The following is a 21,492-nucleotide window of genomic DNA, read 5'->3' on the forward strand; positions in this document are numbered from 1 at the left end:
CCAGCTGAAATATACCTGCTTTCAATATTTAACATATTATCTACCATAGCAATAAGCTTTTTAGAGTTATTCATAACTACTCTTGCTACCACAGGTGAAAATATATCCTAAATTTAACACTATACAGTGTAGATTTACCCATCCCTAATGTCTGCTCTTGAAGTGAGGCAGTCTCACACACAAAACGTTCTGTTAATGTAGCAGTCACTTCTTAATTTTATTACCAATCTTAGTGAAAATGGGATCAAGACTACATTTTCCCAGATTAAAACAATTAAATAGCCAATAAAGAGTCTTAGGCCTTTCTCTCTTTGGGCTAGGACAGCACAATGCCAGCTGACCATGTCTGAGGAGTTGTTAGGGTGACAAAAAATACATTCCTAAAACCTTCCTCAGGAAGATGAGTCCTATGAACTTAGACCTTCTAGCATTTTTCAGTCTCATGTTTGTTGTTCTTGAAAGGACTTTCCCTAAACCACAGAGGATTTAGAAACAATGTGTGGAGGTCTTGAGAAGAGGTTGGCATTATCTTACCACCTAATTAACAGTAGTAATGAGCAGTAGGCTGTGTTTTACAGCACAGCCTGACCATGACAAAAGGAATGAAGGTCTTCTTTCCTGCTGCCTCCTCCACATGAGATGGCACTTGTTAACAGGTCCAGCTTCCTCTGTAACATACCAGCTTCCTGTATTCACTGTTGTCACCTGGATAGCCCTACTCCCCATCACCTTTCCCATTCCTTTTCCACAGATCCTCATGGGATCAGTTATCCTTTTTTGCACATGCTATTTATCTTCCGCTTCCAGAGAGACAGTAGTGACAGATTCAACTTCTCTGAGTGCAGACTTTACAAAACAAGTATTTTGGCAATTAGGACCACAGCCTAATGTCCTACACCAAAAAAACAAACAAACCAAACCAGAAAACATTGTACTTCCTTTTTTCCATGGATATATTTCTATTACCCAAGTTGTTCATGTAAAGAATGAGGTGCAAGGTATAACTTTCATATTCTTTCTGTATCAGTGATTCTATGACTATCAATGATTCTACGACTATCAATGATTCTACGACTTCTCCAAGTGGTAGCTTGGCAGGTGGTTGAGAGCTGTATTTTTAGCTTAGCTTCTTTTCTATTCTGAATTTTTAAATTACTTTGAAATATTGATATAATGGGTGCATACATATATACATATATAATATGTACACATGCACAAACATTTATGTATGAATATATAACTTCAGACAGGATTTTTTTTACTAAAGGGCATATATGTGTATATACATCTATAACATATGGAAGAAAAAAGGGCTCTATATATCCTATTTTCATACTTTTATTTTGATTATGTTGAGTTTTGCTTGGTTTCTCTCTGTAAAAAGAACTGCAACTAAAACTTTGAGTGGTACACAGTCTAAATAGTGTATAATTCATTTGTGAAGGTAAAATTATCCAAAATACTTGCTATAAGAATTTTTAATATGCTACTGTCCATCTTTTGACATATTATCTGGAGCAAAGCACAAGGTTTTTACCCGTAAAATGAACACAAAGTAGCTAAAAACTTACAGTATTTCTTCCTTATTTTTATTGTTGAATATACCCTAGTTTTAATTGCAACGTAGGATAGGGAAGCTTACTGTGAAAGAAAATGTCTTGTCTGTAAAATGTAAGAATTTAATCGTGTGCTATTGTTGCCTGCCAACAATGAGCCAAAAAGGTTAATGGATCATAGATCTGGCAAACAGCCACGCTGTCTCCGATTAGATATGTTTAACTGCGTAATCTGGGTTAAGGTTTGGTTCTATTTTTTTAATCAGGGCATGAATTTTTGGTAAATAAAAGTTAGATTTTATCCAGACTTCTTTTTCCTTTTTTTTTTTTTTTCTTTTCCTCGCCGAAAACAGAACCACTAATCATTGATCTCGACTCGCACAGCGGGAGGAGCAAGAGAAAACAGGCGGCGGCCTCCCCTCTCCCTGGGCTGGGGCGCTGCCGCCGTTCGTGGCCGCCGGGCACTACCTGACATTCCTCCAGAAGGCATGGGCGCCTGCTCCTTCCTCTTCCCGGGCTGCCAAACTCGAGGGCCCAAAACCCGAGAGGGGCACTCTCAGGGGTGCTCTACACACACCCCTTTCCCAAGGAAACTCCGCTTGCAACTCCGAAATCACCACCTGGAGCCATTCTCCATCAAAGGAGTGGGGTGTGTGGGGTGTGAGCTGTTGGGGGGTTGGGGTTTGGGTGTTATTTCTTTTTTAAAGAAAGAGAGGTTGAAAGAGCGAACTGCCGCCAGGAAGGGAAAGCACACACTAAGTATATAGCTCCTCCTCTCCCATCTTACATGTTCCTTGGGCACATTGTCGGAGAAGCCAGGCAGCAGCGGCAGCGTTATAATGCAAATCACAAATCGAGCAACTTTCAATGCTGTTGTGGCTATTTTTTATCTTTCCCCAGGATGGGCTTTTTTGGTGTGTAAGTTGCTCTCACCTCCCCCCTCCCGCCCCGCTTTCCCTTTGACTCTTAAAATCATGCCCTCCCTCCCTTCTCCGCTTGCTTCCCCCACCTCTCCCAAAACACCCGGCAGTAATGATGCACCATCCTCGGTCCTCTCCAGCGGGTCACTTTGCTAGGGCAGGAGGTGAGCAGCCGAGCAGGGGGAACGGCGTTTGCAGGAGTGCGGTGCGGCCCCGCACCGCTGCCCGGCTCAGGCGGGCCCTCCCGGCTGCTGCCTCATTCCTCCGCCGTTGCTCCCGGGCCCTGCCGGCAGCTCTTGGGGACAGCCGGCTCCCCATCTCCGCCCCTCGCTTTTCCCCCTACAGCCGCGTCCCGGCGGCGGCAGCCTCCCAGCGCCGCCCGAGTGCCCGGAGGAGCCCGGCCGCTGCCCGCGGAGGAGGCAGCGCCGGCGGAGGGGCCTCGGCCGCAGGGCGAGCCGGCACCACCTGGCTGCGTTGCCCGCCTTAGCGGACTGGGAGAGAGGGAGAGAAGGAGGGGAAAAGGGAGGGAAGGAGGGAGGGAGGGAAAGAGGGAGGCTCCTCCATACGCGGGGAGAGGCTCCGGCTCCTCAGCTGGGCGCTACCGGCAGCGGCAGCTGCTGTCGTGCTGCACCGCGGGCGGTGACGGCTCCCGGCGCGGCGGGAGCGCGCCGCTGCCGCGGGACCTCAGCTCTAGGGCGCGGGGCTCAAACCTCGGCTGGAAAGTAGAGACAGAGTTTTGTGGTTTTTTTTTTTTTTTTCCCCTTTCCTTTCCTAGTGATTGGGCTTTTTTTAATTATCGTTATTTTTAATCCCTCCCCCCGCTCTCCCCCTTCCCCCGGCGGTGCGTGTGCCAGCGAGGAGGATGCGCGCCTCCCCCAGCCCGTTCCCCGGCAGCTCCCGCCACTGCGGCGGGGCGCTGGGGGCCGTGGGGCCGGGGGCGCGCCGGGCCGCACCTGGTCGCACCGCGATGCGCGGGCTGCGCTCCCTGATCTCCCGCGCCGCTCCCAGCCGCCCCTCGGTGCCCGAGTCTCCGCTCGCTGGTGTCCAGCGTCGCGCACACAGGCACACGCCGTCACGCACGGAGACACTCACTCAGTGACTCTGCCGAGCTGCCCAGGCTGCCGAGCAGCACAGCGCAGCGCCGCGCAGCCCGCCTGGAGCCTCCTCCCTCCCTCCATCCCTCCCTCTCTCTCTACTCCTCCTCCTCCCTCGCTCCCGCCTGCCGCTCTGAAGGATGCCCGGTAAGTAGCGGCGAGGACCGGCACCTCTGCCGGTGCGTGATCTGAGGGGTTAGGGACTGCTTTATACTGCTGCCGCCCGCCGGGGGGGCGCGGGGCGAGCGGAGGGGAGGGGAGGTGACAGCGATTCGAGGCAGGAGGCGGCGTGGCTCGCCGGGTGCTCCTCAGAAGGACTTTTAGCTGCGCGGCCGGGGCTTGAATGTGGGCGCCGAGGGACGGGGTCTGTGCACCGCAGCGGGCACCGGCCGGGGCGGGGGCCCTTCCCCTGCGCTGCGGTTTGCTGCCTGCAGCACCGCGGTGAGTACGGGGCTCCGCGTCTCGACGGGGTCCCCCGGGGACGGGTAAGGTGCGGAGGGTGCCCTGCCGTGTCTGGGGCTCCCTCCTTGGCGGCTCCGCTCCGCGCCGTGCTAGGACCGGGGCACGGAGGGAACGGTGCCTCCGGTACGCCCCAGGGACTGTCCTCTGCTGCTCCCCACCTCGGTTTTGGTCACGTCCCTAGGGGCTGCCAGCGCGGTCCAGCGTTTCGGGAGGCGCGGTGTCACCGACTGGACAGAGAGGGAGCTCCGCCGGGCACCTCACCTGCGGAGAGGAGCACCCAGGTGCTGCGCGCCGGGGCGTGGGGAGGAGAGCGGAGCCCTGGCCGGTACGAGAGGGTGCCCGCGGCTCCCCTGCCCTCTCCTCGTCCTGGATGCTCCCTCCTCCTGCTCTGCAGTGGGCTCCGGTGGCAAAACGCTCGTCCCTTAGGGAAGCGTAATGTTTGCAAAATGTTTACTCTCAATTAGCGGGTGGCTCTGCTCAGCTCGGGTTTGCGCACGGATAACTCCGCTCAGGCAGGAGCTCAGCTCCGGCTACCAAATGCCAGGGATATCGGGCAAGAGGCTTTTTGTTCTCCTAGATTGCCTGATGCGATTTGTGGGAAACACGCATAAAAGCTCACAGTTGATGGAGATTTTTAAGTGGACCTCGGTAAATCATTGAAATTTTTTTTCTTACTTTTACTATCTGTACTTTGACAATGATCTCAGTGTGTTTTGCATCCTGGGTATGATAACTGCCCCACTGAGGTCAATGACAAAACTCACAATTAACTTCAGAGGAAACCGGTTGTAGTCAATACAGAATGAAAGGGAATGGGCAGAAGGCATAGGGATGGTGAAGTGAGAGAGATGTATAAAAGATCGTGGAGAGAGATGTATAGAAGAAACTCAATTTTTAAAGGCAGGGTTTTTAACTGAAGAGCTTTAGCAGCACTTTGCCAGAAATATCTTCTAGATTTTCATTGCCACTTTGCACTGGTAAAATACTGGAATGATTTCTTAATGTGTGTGATACCGAGATGGGCTGAAGCCCATTGCTTTAACCACAGACATTATAAAGTATTACTTAGTACCTTATACTTTTCCAATGCTGTATATCTTTGTTCTCACTAAAAAGTTGAAAGCAGAAGGAGACCACTGAGACAATTAGATGGGCTCCCATTGACTTCAGTGGCCTGTGATCAGGCCCAGAAAGGCTCAGTAGAGAAGTAACAAGAGAAATGTAGTACAGTTTGTAAGGAAAGGTGTTGTATAAGCGTTTAACTCATGAACACCCTCCCTCTAGAGAGAAGAAAAATCTAAATGTACATTAATTTTTTATCCCATTTTAAGAACTCTTTCACAGCACAGATACAAATAACAAAGAATACTTCTGATTAATAATTAAAATGCCCATATTCATATGGACTACAAAGAAGATTTTGTGCAAAAAAGAAAAATCCATTAGCAAGTGGAAGTTCTAGTTCACAGAATGTCCTCTGTTCAGTGTAGTATTTAGATTGGGAGTAGTCAGATATATAATGAAGCACCAAATAAAAGTATTGATATTCAAATGGTAAAAGCTAGTCTTATTTCTGTAACCTGACTAACCACTGTAAATTGCTTGGAATGCCTTAAAAAAGAAAATGTGATTCTTAATATTTTTCAAATCTAAGTGTTGAAAGAACCCCCAAAATGCTGAATGTGATAAAAAAACTTGTCAAGTATCAGAAATATGCTATATGAAGAATGTGATTATTACATTATAGGCGTGTTGGGGTGACATTGACTGGAACTCACCAAAGCCGTGCTTTCTCCTCCTCAGATGAACAGGAGAGAGAAAATGTATCAAAAAGCTCGTGGGTTGAGACAAGGACAGGAGGATTGCTCAGTGGTTATTTCACATGCAAAGCAGACTCAGCTTGGTAAAATTTGTTTAATTTATTACCAGAGTAGAATAACAAGAAATAAAAGATAAATCTTAAACAGCCACCTTTCCCCTACACACACCTGCTCAACCTCCCTCCACTCCCCTTCTTCCCAGGCTTAACTTCACACCCTAATTCTCTACCTCTTCTCCTCCATTGGAGCAGGGGAAATAGGGAATGAAGGTTGTGGTCAGTTCATCACATACTGTCTCTGGCGCTCCTTCCTTCTCAGGAGTAGGACTCCTCACTCTCTTCCCCTGCTTCAGTGTGGTGTTCGTCCCATAGGAGATAGTCCTTCATGAACTTCTCCAGTGAGTCCTTCCCATGGCCTGCAGCTCTTCATGGGTTGCTTCAGTGTGGGTCCCATACGCAAGGTGCACTCCTTCAGGTACACACTGTTCCAGCGCGTCCCCCACAGCAGGATGCTACTCCTCCTCTCTCCACAGGGTCACAGGTCCTGCCAAGAGCTTGCTCCAGCATGGGCTTCCCATGGGGTCGCAGCCTCCTTTGAGCATCTACCTGCTCTGGCAGGGGGTCCTCCATGGACTACAGGTGGATCTGTGCTCCATCATGGACCTCCACAGGCTGCAGGAGCACAGCTGCCTCACCATGGGCTGCAGGGCAATCTCTGCTCTGGCACCTGGAACACCTCCTCCCCCTCCTTCTTCACTGACCTTGGTGTCTGCAGACCTATTGCTCTCACATATTCTCACTCTTCTCTCTGACTGCAGTTTCTATTGCTCAGGTTGTTTTTTTTTCTCTCTTCTTAAATCTGTTATCCCAGAGGTGCTACCACCATTGTTGATAGTTCACCTGCCTTGGCCAGCTGCAGATCTTGGAGCCGGTTGGCATTGGTCCTGTTGGACACAGAGGAAGCTTCTGGCAGCTTCTCATAGGCAGCACCCCTGTATTCTCCTGCCACTACCAAAACCCAATACAAGAAGAAATATAACCTTTTTCAGTAATGGTCCAGTAATAATATTTCCCTTTTAAGTACAAGTTTGTGTTAATAGGCAAGGATAAAAAAAGTTTGAGGTGCTGCACCTCTTGTTCAGCTTTATTAGTAGGTATTGGTAGAATTCTCGTTGAAGTGAACTGAATGTATCACTAATACTTAACTGTGAACAGATTAAGATGTTCATGTTATAGTGGGAAAAGAACCCCTACAAAATGGACAAATGCTTCCCTGATTATCTCTTCTCTCCTTGCACGTACAAAGACAAGACAAACACTTCATTCTTTAATTGTCATATTATAGGTTTCTTTCCAATTTTCCTTTGAATTTAAATGTTTCTTTTATCATGTGCTTTATATGGAAGTGAAGGGTACATATTTTATGAGACACTGCATGGAGAAAAATTTTGTTCACTCTACTTTTTTGCTTCCTTTATTTTACACTCTATCTACTGTTTGCTAACACTTTGTAATGCCACAACCTATTTTTGTTGATAATACTTCCATTTGAACTCAAATGTGAAAGATATGGTAATCATTTCCATTTTAAGGGTTTTGCGCATTTTTTTTTTGGTGGGGGAGAGGGGGGTGATGGTTCTTTTTTCAGTGTCCAAAGCAGTGCTTAATGCTCTTTGTTTTCTTGGATGAAGGGAGTCGGTAGTTCTAAAATTGAGGATACATATTTGAATAAATCTTTGGGTTTGTCGGAGAGCCATTGTTTGAAATTCTTTGAAATTATTTTTTTCATTTTGCTGTTTCAATACTTACTCTTCATCTGTGTTTGTAGAGACTCAGATATGTTCTTGTGGACAGCATCTTCAAAATAGAAATTTAGGGTTTTAAGGCTTACCTGTAACTGAAGAGTATATAAGATTTGAGTATTTAAAGCTGGGTTGAATGAAGCCAGGTAGTGAAGTACTGGGAAATTCCAGGACATGATTCTGAATAACCATTACTCACTTGTAGCATCTTTATAAACCTCATCCTGTTTTGAGGAATAAGTGCTGTTCATCTTTATTCGCATTACTATTTCGAGACTATTTTTGCTGTCCCTGGTCTGACTCTGAAACATGTTTATGCCCTTGTATTGCTATGGTTGTTAAGTGAATGATAGCCAGTATTTACAAGTCTCTTGGTATTTGAATCTAGGAAGCAATATTAGTCAGATTCTCAAAAGTCACCTGAATTTTGACATTACTACACTTTTAAAAACATTTTCAAAGTAAATGTTATTGTTTTTTAGTCCTAGAACATATTCGTCAGATAATTTATTTAGAACTATATTCTTCTATTCAACAATTTAAGAACAAAAGCCTCCACTGTCGCTCAAATCAATCAAAATATTGGGTTTAGGTTATACATTGTACATATGGAACATGGCATGTAAAGCAGATGGTATGTAAAATTATGCATAGCATGTCTGGAGAGCCATACAATATCTAAATACAGTGCAACAGAACAAGGAAAGAGTGTCACATGCAACTTAAAATATCAATCACTGGACTATGGCTAGTCTCAACTGTGCTTTGTTTTTGTGTGTGTATATGCGTGTGCGTGTGTGTGTTCAATTTTCTCTTACTGCAGTCAGGACATTTCCTTGATAATATGATCTTCCTTAGAAAAGCACGCAGACTGAAATGATATGCTACTAGCTAAATGAAATAAAGATGAATATACAAGAAAAACTAGTTTAGTTCAGATTGGGTTCAGAACACAAATGCACGTAAATTAAACAAAAAGTAATGAGAACAGAACTTTCAATCTTTTAAGGAAAATATTTTAAGGGAAATGGCCAGACACCATTTACTACCAAGACTGGCTTTTTCTCTGTTATTTGTGCTCTTGGTTTGCCCAACCCAGCAATAGCACTTAACAGTACTTCTGTCCTGTTGCATAAATACTGTGTTAGCTCCACAATCTCTCTCTCTCTCTTAAGTTTTACAAGTCTGTAAGCACAAAGTTTCTTCCTGAACAAACAAACATTACTGTGCATTGTTAACACAATCAGATGAAATGGTAATTGCAGAAAGATTCACATCAGCAAAACCCTTTAATAAATATTAGTCCTTAAGCATCTGTTGACCTCAAAGGGACCTAATCACATTTTGTTGAACAAAGATGCTTTCGTGATCAATGACCATGAAAAGTAATAATTTTCCCAAGTTTATTCAAGTGTTTGAATTCATGGTTATAAAATGTTTTCCGCATTAGACAACTTCAAATTTAACTTCCAGGGGAAAAGATTTAAATATTTCTACTTTTTTTTTTAAAGTGTTTTGTATACTTTAGAAGTACTGCAAGCTATTAACTGTTTTTAAAAGAGTTGCACAGCTGTGCTCTTTCATATTTCTAATCCAAAAGAACAAATATAACATGTAAATGTTGAAGTTTATAGTGAAGGACTACTACAAAATGAACTTTATATATAATCCCAGGAACTAACACTGCACAAGGTAGACTTTAATAGCCAATCTTGTAAAATTCAGACATTTTTCAAGAAGTCAAACTGAAGGTATTCCCACATGTTTAAACTGTTGCATATCCCCAAACATGTTTAAAGTTTTTTAAGGTACCTGAGTTGATACAGCATGTTTCACACAAATAAATAAAAAAATAAATAAATAGATAATTCTTGTAGTTTTTGCACACCAACGCTCACAGTCCTTATGGATTGTATTTTTTGCAACAGTGTTGCTTAAAATACAGCTCTGGGGGATTAAAGTAACACATTTGTCCCAATACATTACAGAACAGTGTTTATCAATTCATTTTTTTTGGACATTAAAGAACTTTTATCCATTTAAATCATTGTAATACAATCTTACATTATAATGGCTTGAACAATCTTGACTGCATACAGTTGCTGGAGTCTCCAAAGAACTGTCATAAGTAAAATTATTAGGCTGTATTATATCAAACACATATTCAGAGTCTATCAAGGGATGACAGGATTTTACATAACAGCACAAATTATTAAAAAATATCTGTGAATAAAAAAAATTATTTGTAAAAGGACTTAATAAACCAATTTATAATACACATATATGCACCCTTTCTCTTTGGAATTATGCAAATTAAATATTAATATTCATGATTAATCCTATGTAGAATTAAGTGGAAAGTGAAACAACAGATAAGGGATTTGTCCTCTACAACAGGTACTTAAGCTTGCTCAGCAGCATGTAAACTTTCTGCACTAGCTGATGGACTTTCAACCTACATCAAAACCTTCCTCTGCAACCTGACATTGCTGCTATGATGACAGCATTAGAAAACTGGCATCTCATGGGAGACAAGTCAGTTTACATCAGTGGAAATGGATTTACACTGCATCCTGAATTCTGTGCAGACAGGTTTGTTTCTATTTTTCCTCTTACTATTATAGAAGGCATGACTTTTGCCAGGTATACAGGCACAGCTGAGTTTGGTAAAACCCAGAATAAACCTAGCAACAAAGTTGGAAATGGTAGAGATATATGAAAAATATGATGTGTTTTGTTGGGGTTTTTTTCAAGGAGCAAAAAAATGCACTCTTATGAAAGATCCTTAAGACAAAAGCAAAACATGCAACTGAGGTTAAAAATAAAATTATGAAATTTGAGTTACCTAACATGTTCTGGCCACAGGAGAAGTAACTAAAGCTGACATACTGATATAGCAGGAGGCTAAAAAGAAGACTAAAGCCAGAAAATAACCATTTCCTCTGTTGGAAATCCAGATGGCCCTAACAGATTTTGTATGCGTTTGTATACACATTTATCTGTGTGTATACATGTGCATACATATATATTTTTTTCTTTTAATATCAAAAATCTGTGTAATGCTCTACTTTGTTACTGCCTGATTTCCTCATCCCAGCAGGGATTTGGTGGTTGTTCTTCCTGTATGACCATCAAGTTACAGAGGAAGATATGACAGCACAATAAATAGCTGAGAGTGGTTAAACTGTTTCCTGAAGGTAAAACAGCAGGGTCTAATGGTTCTCCTGCAGAATGTTTTAAACCCAAGGTTATAAATAATAGCCAGTGCTGTCAAAGTAAAAAAAAAAATAGTAGCCAAATCCTGAAAAGGAAGAAGACAAAATGTACCTGCATGTAAGTGTCTGAAGCCAGTGCTACATTATGTCCTGAAAAACATGAATCTGAAAGATATTTTGCCAGCTATAGGCTAGTGTCATCTGCAATCACAGTTAAGATCTTGCTGTTAAGACTTGAAAAAGCAACTATAGTCTTACTTTGGAGAAACAGGAAAGATTATCAGTGAATGTAATGTGAAGCTTTTAGGGAAATGGAAAATGACAGTAGAGCAGTGGAGTATTTATTGGAGCATTTTTTAAATACATTAAATAGATATATAATTTTTTCCTAACAACTTTTGATGCTGAAAAGACAGTTGACTGAAGTGAGTGGAGCTAACTTTGGCATGATATCAGAAGTAAGATTTGGGGGAAAATATGTTGGACAATTTGGTGCTGTATGTCCTCACCTTTGTAAATGCTGTATAAGTATAAATAATGTCAGAGGTGGCAGCAAATCCTTTCTCTTTATAATTTCACATTCCTGCCTCTTGTAAAAGGATTAATCTCAAATGTAAAGTAAACCAGATTTGCAGTGGGAAAAAAGTCTGTCAGTGGAGAATATCAGTATAGTCAAACAATATGTCTTTATTTGTCTTTTGGTGGAAAATTACATCCTCGAGTGGTGATGCAGAATCTGTATAAAATAATCTATTCTAATCTTTTTGGCAAATAATTCTGCAAAAGAAAATATGACTGATAAGCTTTTTACCAACCACAGAGTTTTCACTCAGAGGAAAAGAAGATTTGAGGAGAATTAGTGAAAAATTTGTCCTGGGATTAGAAGTTCTCAGTTTGCATATGAAAAAAACCTGGTTACAACTGACTGCTAGCTATTCTTTCAGTATACTGTATTCAATCATCTGACCTAAGAATGAAGTTCACTTCTTTCCGGTATAGCCAAAAACATGGGCTTCAAAAAGCTGAACTGTGCAACTGCAGATAATGGAAACTCAGACCTTCATTCTGATGTGCCTAAAAACATGTCATTTCAGTTCCTTCAGGACTGTTCCCTGGCTACTAGTGAGGTAGATCTAGGTAAATATAAATCAAACAACTCTTTCTTCCCTTATATGTTGGACCTACAGTATGGTAACTGCCTTTGTGTCCCTCCTGGTGGCTAGCGAAGGGACTGTTTATGGTGCAGATACCTCAGAGTTTTTGTATACCTCCACCTTACACAACTTAATAGCAAGAAACAACAAAGTATGAATTTCCTGGCAGAAGCTTTACTTATGAGAATTATCCTTGAACAGAAATTATTTTCTGTAACAAAAATGGATTGAAAAGATTGATCTGGCATTCCGATTTGTCATTTTTCTTCTTTTTTAACAAAGTAAACTAGAAATCTTTTGTTTGTTTGTTTCAGAAACAAATAGCATATATGTTTTTTACTGATGTGTGTATTTTATTTTTTTATGCTATTTTTTGTTTTTGTGGAAGCAAGAAAGAATTTCAATGAGGAAAAGAGGAGAAATAAGAAAAGATGATAAAAATTTTAATTTGGGATAAATCAAGAATCTTGTGTCAATATTCTGGGGACTTCTTTCGGTTTCTTATTTTTTATTTTTACAAAAAAATCATCTTATAAATTAAGAAAAAATGGAAATATACCTTTTAATTAATATATGATCACAGTGCAAAAAAATATGAAAATATGTCTTTTCTTCGGACAGCTCTGTTTTCAATAAACTTATATGCCTGAAAAATCTAAATTTCAGAGAAATTTCAACCAGCTACAAGTTTTTTCCTGAGAGCTGACTGAAATATCTTCAAAGAAAAGATTTTTAGAGTAAAAAGTTTTGATCCATTCTGAAGTGACCTAAGAAAAATGGATTTTTTTTTTAATTTAATACAGAATATTTTCAAGGTGATGAATAATAAAGAGACATTAATCAGGTATATTTACTTTTTGTAAAAGAGAAAATGGTTTGAAAATTTAGAAACTATTTTTTTCTTCCTAAAACTTTGAAGATTTTAAACTTCGTTTTGCAACTTCCAAAAAAGAATTTCAAAAGCTCCAGATGTTTTTCCCGATGGGGAGAATACTTCTTGACCCATTTCAGAGCAGACACAACACTGGGTAGATCACGGTTTTAGTCTAATGGATAAAGTGGAAGTATTGGAAGTATTCCAGGTGATTTCTTCCAAAGGTACTTGCTTCATGGCAGGTTGATTATTTTATTCCTAAATACATTGAGGAAGACATTAGGTGAGAAGAGAAAGAAAGAGGAAAGGAATTGTCTCTTTGCTATAGCAAAAGAAAGTAGTGACTGAGCAATCGGGTGTGTCTTTTTAACAACATTAAGAGGGAAATGCCTTCTGACTGAACAATATATAGGCTCAGGAGGTAGAACTAAAATATAGGTAAAGACTTCGTGTGCAGCTCGAAAACAATCTAATTTTCTTAGTCCAGTTTTTCAGCATCTTAAGTTGAATATGTGTTGTTTATATGACTTGACATGGATCAGTAAGTAGTGCTTATGGACAAGACAGCTTGCCTCTAGACTCGGCTGTGTGATCAGCACCAGTGCACTGGGTCAATATGTAAAGCACAGCATGGAGAAACAGTGTAAATCCTCAGCATGGTGGTAGACAGAAGGTGGCCACTCACGTCTGTTTATCCCCCAGGGACACAAGAGAACAGATTTGTCAGGGTTTGTCTCTTTTATTCCAGTAATAATGAGAGATTAATTGGGAATGTTGACTGCTGGGAGAGTATTTGGGAATGTTTGTTGCTTACATGTTTGAGAGTTTTTTTCTATTACAGCTGCATTTCTGCTCCTTGCCTATAATTTTCATAAGTAAATTGAACAATACAAGGCCTCCCTCTAGCCTGAAGGTCAGATAAGCGTGGCCGCTTCCATATGGTTAAGTTCCCTTAGCCTCCCAAGCACAGGCTGCATCCAGTCTGTCCCTTGGGAGCAATCCCCAGGCTGGGCTAGTGCCCTAGCTGTGCCCAGGAAACCCTTGGGAGACAGCTAGTCAAGTAGCCAAGATCATGAAAGTGTCAGAAACTGCCCTGAGATTTTATGCTTTAGAAAAAAAATAGTTCCAGGGCATGAATCCATGCCCTACCACTATTTAATTCATTTCCATAGATGTAGTCCTAGTACTATTTTGGTCAGTGTGGTTCCAAACACATGGACATTGTTTATTTACTTTTCTTGTTAGGAATGAACTTAACTCATTTAAGTGGTGCTACTACAGCCCAGCATGAAATTTTTGCAAATAGTGAACAAGGGGCTTAATATTTGTTTGTAACAGTCATTAACTGTGGTATATGCAATAATATTCTGAAAGCAGTGGAAGATTTGAATGTGGTAAAATGTTTCAGGAAATGGTGTTCTGCATTATTTATAGTTACATTTCTCATAATGCTGGGTTTCATTTTATACAGAAATTGCTGTTTTAGGAAAGCTATTATCCATTTACAGTGCATTTGTTATCAGAAATTTATAAAGTATTGAAAAATCTGTTTTTTCAGAGGTACAAAAAAGTGAGGGTACAAGCACTTCTTTTCAAAGTGTAGTGGATTGACCCAGGCCAGATACCAGGTACCCACTAAAACTGCTCTCTTACTCTCCCTCTGCAGCTGGACAGAGGAGAGAAAAAAAAGCAGCTAAGAATTCATGAGTAGAGATAAGAGCTGGGAGAGGTCAGTTACTGATTACCTTCATGGGCAAAACAAGACTCAAAGTGGGGATAGTACTTACATTTATTATTAACAGGATAAGAGCCAAAGAGTGAGAAATAGAATAGTCTTAAAAAACACCTTCCCCCCACCCCTCCTTCCTTCCATGTTCTCCCTCCTCCCCCTCAGCGGTACAGGGAGACAGGGAATGGGGGTTATGGTCAGTTGTTGTTTCTGCCACTGCTCAGAGAGAGGAGTCCTTCCCCTGCTCCCATGGGCTTCCTCCCATGGGAGACAGTCCTTGATGGACCTCTCCAGTGTGAGTCCGTCCCTTGGGCAGCAGTTCTTCCCAAACTGCTGTCCCGTGGGTCACTCCTCCATGGGGTGCAGTCCTTCACGAATGCGCTGTACTGACGTGGGTCCCCCACAGGCTCTGCAAGTCCTACCTGGGAAAAACCTGCTCCAGCATGGGCTTCCCTCTCCACAGGCCACAGGTCTCTGGCAGGACCCTGCTCCATCCTGGGCCTCCCACGGGGTCACAGCTTCTTTCATTCATCCACCTGCTCCAGCATGGGCCCCTCCATGGGCTGCAGGTGGGTCTCTGCACCCCAATGGTCCTCCATGGGCTGCAGGGGCACAGATGCTCCACCATGGTCTGCACCATGAGCTGCAGGGGCCTCAGCTCCAGCACCTGGAGCACCTCCTCCTTCTGCGCTGACCTTGGTGTCTAGGTTGTTATTCCCATGTTCTCGCTCCGCTCTTCCCTGGTTGGAATTTCTTCTGCGCAACAATCTTTTGTTCTTAAATATGTTGTCACAGAGGCATTACTATTGCTCCTAATTGGCTTGGCCTTGGCCAGGGGCAGGAAGTCCATCCTGGAGCCAGCTGGCATTGGCTCCCTGGGACAGGGGAAACTTCTAGCAGCTTCTAACAGAAGCCACCCCTGTAGCCCCCCCAGTACCAAAACCCAGCCACAGAAACCCACTACATTACTAATTTTTGCCAAGAATGCAAATGAAGACAAAAATATTTATTTGCTAGAATATTGAGTATTCTGTGTGTCAGAAAAAAAACAAAACAACTTTTAGAGTGTGGTCTCAGAAATCAAACTCCTTTCTGCTTTAAAATACAGTCTTTTTAGCTAACTGAAAATTATGTTTACACAAGATAGTTGGATACAGTTCTAATAAGTAATTGTATGATTGTGGACTAATTGCATAAGAAAAACAGTATTTAATTTAGTTGTGGGGGGAAATACATTTAATTTATAGCGATTCTTATCTTAAGATATGAATTTTTTTATTTCTCGGTATTTAGCATCACTGCATCTTTTGCAACATCTACTCAGTATGATGTAGTTAGTAGAAAAGTCATCTTTTCTACTCTTTCTTCATCTTTTATTGGTGAGCTTTTTCAAGGTTTTATATTCTCACTGTTGCAGGATAGCACAATTTCAAAAATAGCGACTATTAATCTGGTTGTGGGTAAATTGAAATGTTGCCTAGAAGAGATTCTACGTCTCATCATAATCCTTCAATACCAGTTTTGTGGTTCATGGGTTGCATATGTAAATTGTAGTGCTCTTGGGGGAAAGATAACTACCAGAGAGCTAATAATTTCTCACCAATGGTAAAATAATTGCCTCCAAATGCTGTGACCCCAAGTGTGTGGTAAGACTGAATCTAAGGGGGAAAGTCATGAGGTGCCAGTGCCTTCTCTTTACATTGCTTTCAATCTGGGCTCCAGCAAGCTGCATTTATTTATTACTTTTGGAGGCTTCAAATTGGGAGAAATATCAAATCTAAATTTTTTAGCCATTTCTTTCTCTAAGTGATGCCTTTAGAATATCTCTCAAGAGAGTTTCAAGGAGTCTGATTTAACTATAGCATAAGCACATATATAATGAACTTGATGAACCCAACCTGAAAAAAAAAGGATCTGAATCTGATAAATTGGCAATAGTCAAATATCAGTTTTATTATTCAGTAGGAGCTATTTGGCTTGATCAACAAAGTGAAGATTTTTTTAGAAAATTGAAACTTAATGAAGCATACCAGGATTTTTAGGTTAGCTTTGGTTTGGAAGTTGAGGTGATATATGTCACTTACTTTGCTTTAGTGAAATCACTGAGTTCCCTAAAATTCTTTGCGCTTGGAAAATTACGTCCAGCATGTTAACTCCACAAATATATTTAGAAACAATAGGGTAGTAACGGATATTGAAAAATCCCTGGTAAAAATTTGAGAAACATACTGTATGATTATTCGTGATATATATCTGCATATTGATTTTTACTTTATTCTTAAATATATATTGTACAAACTCTTACCTAAATATAAATGCATTTTTTCAGTTGGTATAGCATGTAATGATTAAGGAGACCTGAGTGTGTTCTAAAAAGTTTAACTTATTTATCAGCGATACTTAAAAAGGAATAGTTAAGTAAGTAGATCTAAAGCTGGCCTGGAGCTTCTTTGGTGTGTGTCTGAAGCATGTCTGCTATCTACAACTGTAATTCATGATCTAAAGAGCATCCTGCTCCTTGTATCCTGCTGTAACGCCTCTAGTGCCTCTGCCTTTATCTTCAGTTTTGTCCGCAGGGATGGTAGCTCTCAGTTGGTGAATACCAGTCATGCAGTCCAGAAAACAGCGAATTCATATCACACAGTAGCTAACGGATAGCAAACTAGTAGCCAGTCTCAAATCTGGGTCAGACAAAGAATGTGCCACAAGTCAGATTTCTTGAGGTGCCTTTCTTTTGAAGATGAGGCTTTTTCACCCAGCCTGTTTCTTGGGAGAAGCTCCACAATTATGATCCAGCTCTGCAAATCACTTTGCAGGCTGCCTCAGTATCAAAACATCATAATTTGTGGCAATAAATTGCCTACTAAATATTTCAGTCTATTTTATAAAGGTACTTTGAACAGATGTTAGGCTGAGACATTCAGGGAGAAAGATCATGACACATTTGGTGACAATGTGGTATTGGTGCCAATAGCTTCCTATAAACTGTGAAAAAACAGATGTTACTCTGGACAAAATTGTACCTTCCTCTTGACTATTTTCAGCAGGGGGCAGGCCTGACTCTGACCCCACTCCCCAGGCTAACCTTGAAGCTGCTCTTACTGTGATGGAGACCTCTCTATTAGCCTGGTCCTGCAACTGTTTGACACATGCTTCAAAATTGTCCTAGCCTGACTGTTTCAGCTGCCACCTCCAATGTGATACTGTCTGCTTAAAACTCAAAGTATAACTCTGTCATACATATATTTAGTGCAGTATGGTTCTTAAAAAGCATTTTAATCTGCTGGCATTTTAGTTTGTAGGCCTCTGGGGTCAGGTTGAAAAATTACACTAATGCTGAACTTACTCTGATATTCTGGGCAGCCTTCTGAATTTTAAATAACTATCCTCAGAAGGCTACCCTTTTCAAAAATTATCTTAAAGACTGCATACAGAATATTAAGCTCAGTTCAGTTAACAGCACACTGATATGCAGGCTGAAATTTATAAAAATGAAGGGTAAGAATCTCTGAATTTATAGACACCAGCAGTTATTTTAGTTTTCATTATCTGAGTATCTGGTCCTACAGTGCTAACTCTATGAGTTCTGTGTTACTGTAATTGTTAATATTTGCATATGAATTAACTGTTCTGCATTGTTGGTTTTGTAGTTGACTGCCTATTCAAACATGTAGGACTATTTTGAAACCTATAAAGGAAATGATCCTTTTATAATCTGGAAGTAGGCAAGGTGAAAGACACAGGTCGGTTTTTCCAACCAATAACATTCCTTAATACATTGTCTTACATGCATATAAAGAAAAAATAAGATTACTGCCTCTTTGTCTTTAGAAAGATTTATGTAAGTATTTCTTATTTAGCTTATTACTGTTACTTCTCCCAGTGATCGACTTGTATTGTTACTGATTCTCATCACGTAGTGGTCTTCATGCCCCCCAGCCTGTGTTTCACAGCTTCTTCTTCTGCTGTGGCCTCTCCTACCTCAAAATTGAATCTGATGATACTTGCTTGTCCAGCTCAACTCATTGGGCTTCTCCTCTGGTCCTCTACCACCTACCTCCTCCGATCTGACCATACCCTCAGACTCTTTCCAAACCGCAGATGCAGTGGGCATCCAGCCATGGAATGGGACCAGATTTCGGGCACAAAATAAACCCCACTGCTTTCAGGCAGAGACTGAAACCCGTTAACCATCTGTTCTGCCTGATCATTAGGGACAAAGGCTACCCAGAGGTAGTTTTTAACAAGGCCTCGAGCAAGTGTACCTTTCCAATTTATCTGAACCACTTCTTACTTTCAGTTTTAGGGGCATGATAAGCATTCTATGTTCTCTGTATTGAAATCAGATTTTGAAAAGCTGAAAACAGTTCCTAATTCACAGCACATCTTACTCAGCTTGACTGGAGCTGTTCTCCTTTGGGAGGAGGTCTTTCTGAGCCAGAGGGAAAGGAAATATGAGCTCAATATATTCCTTGTTCTACCAGCTGCCATCAAATATATTCATCTTCCCTTTGAGGAGCTATGAGTCCAGATCCACTCAGACTGTGCACCCTGATGAGACAGAGTGTCATCTTCCATGATAGGTGATGAGGCTGTGGTTCCAATCTTTTTTTTTTTTTTGTCACATCTAATGAAGAATGCCAAAACAGATGTGTTTCACTATTGTACTTCCAGGAGCAGAATGTAGTAAAAAGCCTAGGGTGGCAGCTACAACGAAATCTTGCAGCATGCCCTGTATCTGGACTGTGAGAAAAAGAGATTCTTTGGCTACCTGGACAAGTCACAGTCTTTTCTGAATGCCCCAGCAGGCTCTAGGAAGAAGGTTTAGCAACTTCTCATCTACCTTGTGTTAGAAAAGGCTTATTAGCTCTGCCATGTGTCCAGTCCTTTGCTAGTTAGCAAAGAGTTTCTAGAATGCTTCTTTGGTGCCTTTTAAGATCGTGTATCTTATTTTTAGATTAACAGCAAACTGCCTGAAAGTGATATCTGTAAGCTATTCTCTCTGGGGCTGAATGGCTGCTTTTGTGTTAGATATGTGATGCATAACACACCAGTTCTGCTCTTTGAGTAGAAGGAGGGCAGAGTTTGCTTCAGAGTGTTTATTTTATCCTTGCCCTAGTCTAAAAATCATTGCCTCCATATGAACTGGGTGATTTTCTGGTTGTTAGTTGAGGTAGACAATGGTTCTGATTCTCTGCAGGAGCCTTTTGGTACAAGTATGTTCCAAATAATACAAAGAAGAAAGTAATGATAATGCTTTATATTATTTACAAAACAAACCAGAAGAAAATAATCTACAAATAAACTATTATTTAGTAAATAAATTGTTAATGTCTATAAGCTTACAGTTGTATAGAAGATGTAAAGATATATCACAAAATCCCTATGTCTTTTGATGCTCAGATTCCTCTTTCAAAAGTTTTGGTTGGGGTCCTTATGAGGATAGTCCTGTTGTCAAATCATTCTACTTGATTAGTAGCCCATTTCCTCATTTGGGGATGTCTTTGCTGAAAAAGAAAAAAAAAATCAAATTGTAATTTCATTGCCTTTTGCTTCCTCTTGGTAAATGCACATAGAGTTATTCCTCTTTTTGTGAACTGCAATTGTGATTGTTATCCAACAGATTCAGGTCTTGAGTAATAGAATACTGTATTACTTGCTTTCATAATGCTAGTGATCCATCTCAAGTTTTCATTTATATGAAGAATGACCTATGCTTTCTTATGCTTTCCTCTCTCCCAGAATTCAACTCCGAATTTCAAAGTATCTATGCAAAAATAATCTACTTGAGCATGTATCATTCTTAGCAGCATCACACTTTCACCTTTTCAAAATTAGATGGCGAATTAATAAATTGGTATTTGTTCCAATCATAGTGGAAAACTGTGACTACTTAACAGCCTCATGCCCTCCCTGTAATTGAAATTTGCAAATATTAATGATATTATACCACTGTTCTGTCAACAAATATTATCAACTGAGTTCATTTGTGTGGAGTTCTTGGGATTGCCGCAGAATGATTTTGTATTGTCACTCTAAAGATTTCATAATAAACCTAACAGATTATGACTACCTTTTTTAATTAACTCAAGTCCTCTCAAACTTTATATCATATGTCATGAGTTTAAAGCATGCAGCTCTCGCACATGCAAGCAGACAGGGAGAATGCACACTGATGTGACTGTTGCTTATGAAGAGTTACAACTATTTGGAGCCTTGCAGTTACACCCCTAGCTGAATGAACTGAATGACAGATAATCTAGATCTATCCCAGGTGTAACTTGTTCCTGAATGAATATATATCTCTCCTGGGCAGAAAACATCCAACACTGTCTCTGTGAGACACTGGCCAAAGTTCCTACCTCATTCTTATGTGTCAGCTTTGCAATAAAAAGTGACCCTGTAATTAACAAACTCCTTAGTTGCTCATGCAAAGCTGCTGGAACAAGATAAATCCTTTTGCATAGGGCCTGGCATAGCCAAAGCAAAATGTTTGTATGTACACAGAGAACAGGAACAGTGTATGTGACGGCATCACTTGGTGACACCTGCCATACAAATATCATCATTGAGGCACTTCTAACTACCTTAGTTATGTTTAATAACTGTGAGGAGTCAACATGTGGTTTTGAAGGGTTTACAAATTTCTGAAAACATCCCTGAACTGAAATTTCCATGATCAGCCTCTTGCTGTAGGTACCTGGAAAGTTCAAAGAAAATGGGCTTGCTTTTTAATTCTAAAGAAAAACTCCACAATTGTGTTAATCATTAAAAATCAATATATTTGAATATTTTTAATGCCTGTTAAAACTGAAACTTCCAGAGCTGAATAACTAAAAACGTTAAATCCAAACCCATCACCCAAAT

At 41.0% G+C, this 21,492-nt stretch overlaps 1 protein-coding gene across 4 annotated transcripts in view; it reads left to right on the forward strand.

Annotated features, from left to right (window-relative positions):
- Positions 1 to 2,214: 2,214 nt before the first annotated feature.
- The window catches only part of HS3ST5 (heparan sulfate-glucosamine 3-sulfotransferase 5), a 188,160-nt gene continuing 168,882 nt past the window's right edge, over positions 2,215 to 21,492 (forward strand). The window contains exon 1 of one of the 4 annotated variants that reach the window (XM_051792261.1): positions 2,215 to 2,640. The gene's annotated coding sequence lies outside the window, so the exon portion shown is untranslated. Of the gene's footprint in view, positions 2,641 to 3,061; positions 3,718 to 3,833; positions 4,012 to 9,928; positions 10,246 to 21,492 lie in introns of those variants that run through there. The other 3 variants (XM_051792258.1, XM_051792260.1, XM_051792259.1) reach the window with 3 other exon arrangements.

The sequence above is a fragment of the Manacus candei genome, unplaced genomic scaffold (genome assembly GCF_025592945.1).
Source record: "Manacus candei isolate 608988 ecotype Guabito, Panama unplaced genomic scaffold, ASM2559294v1 h1tg000034l, whole genome shotgun sequence".
NCBI lineage: Eukaryota > Metazoa > Chordata > Aves > Passeriformes > Pipridae > Manacus > Manacus candei.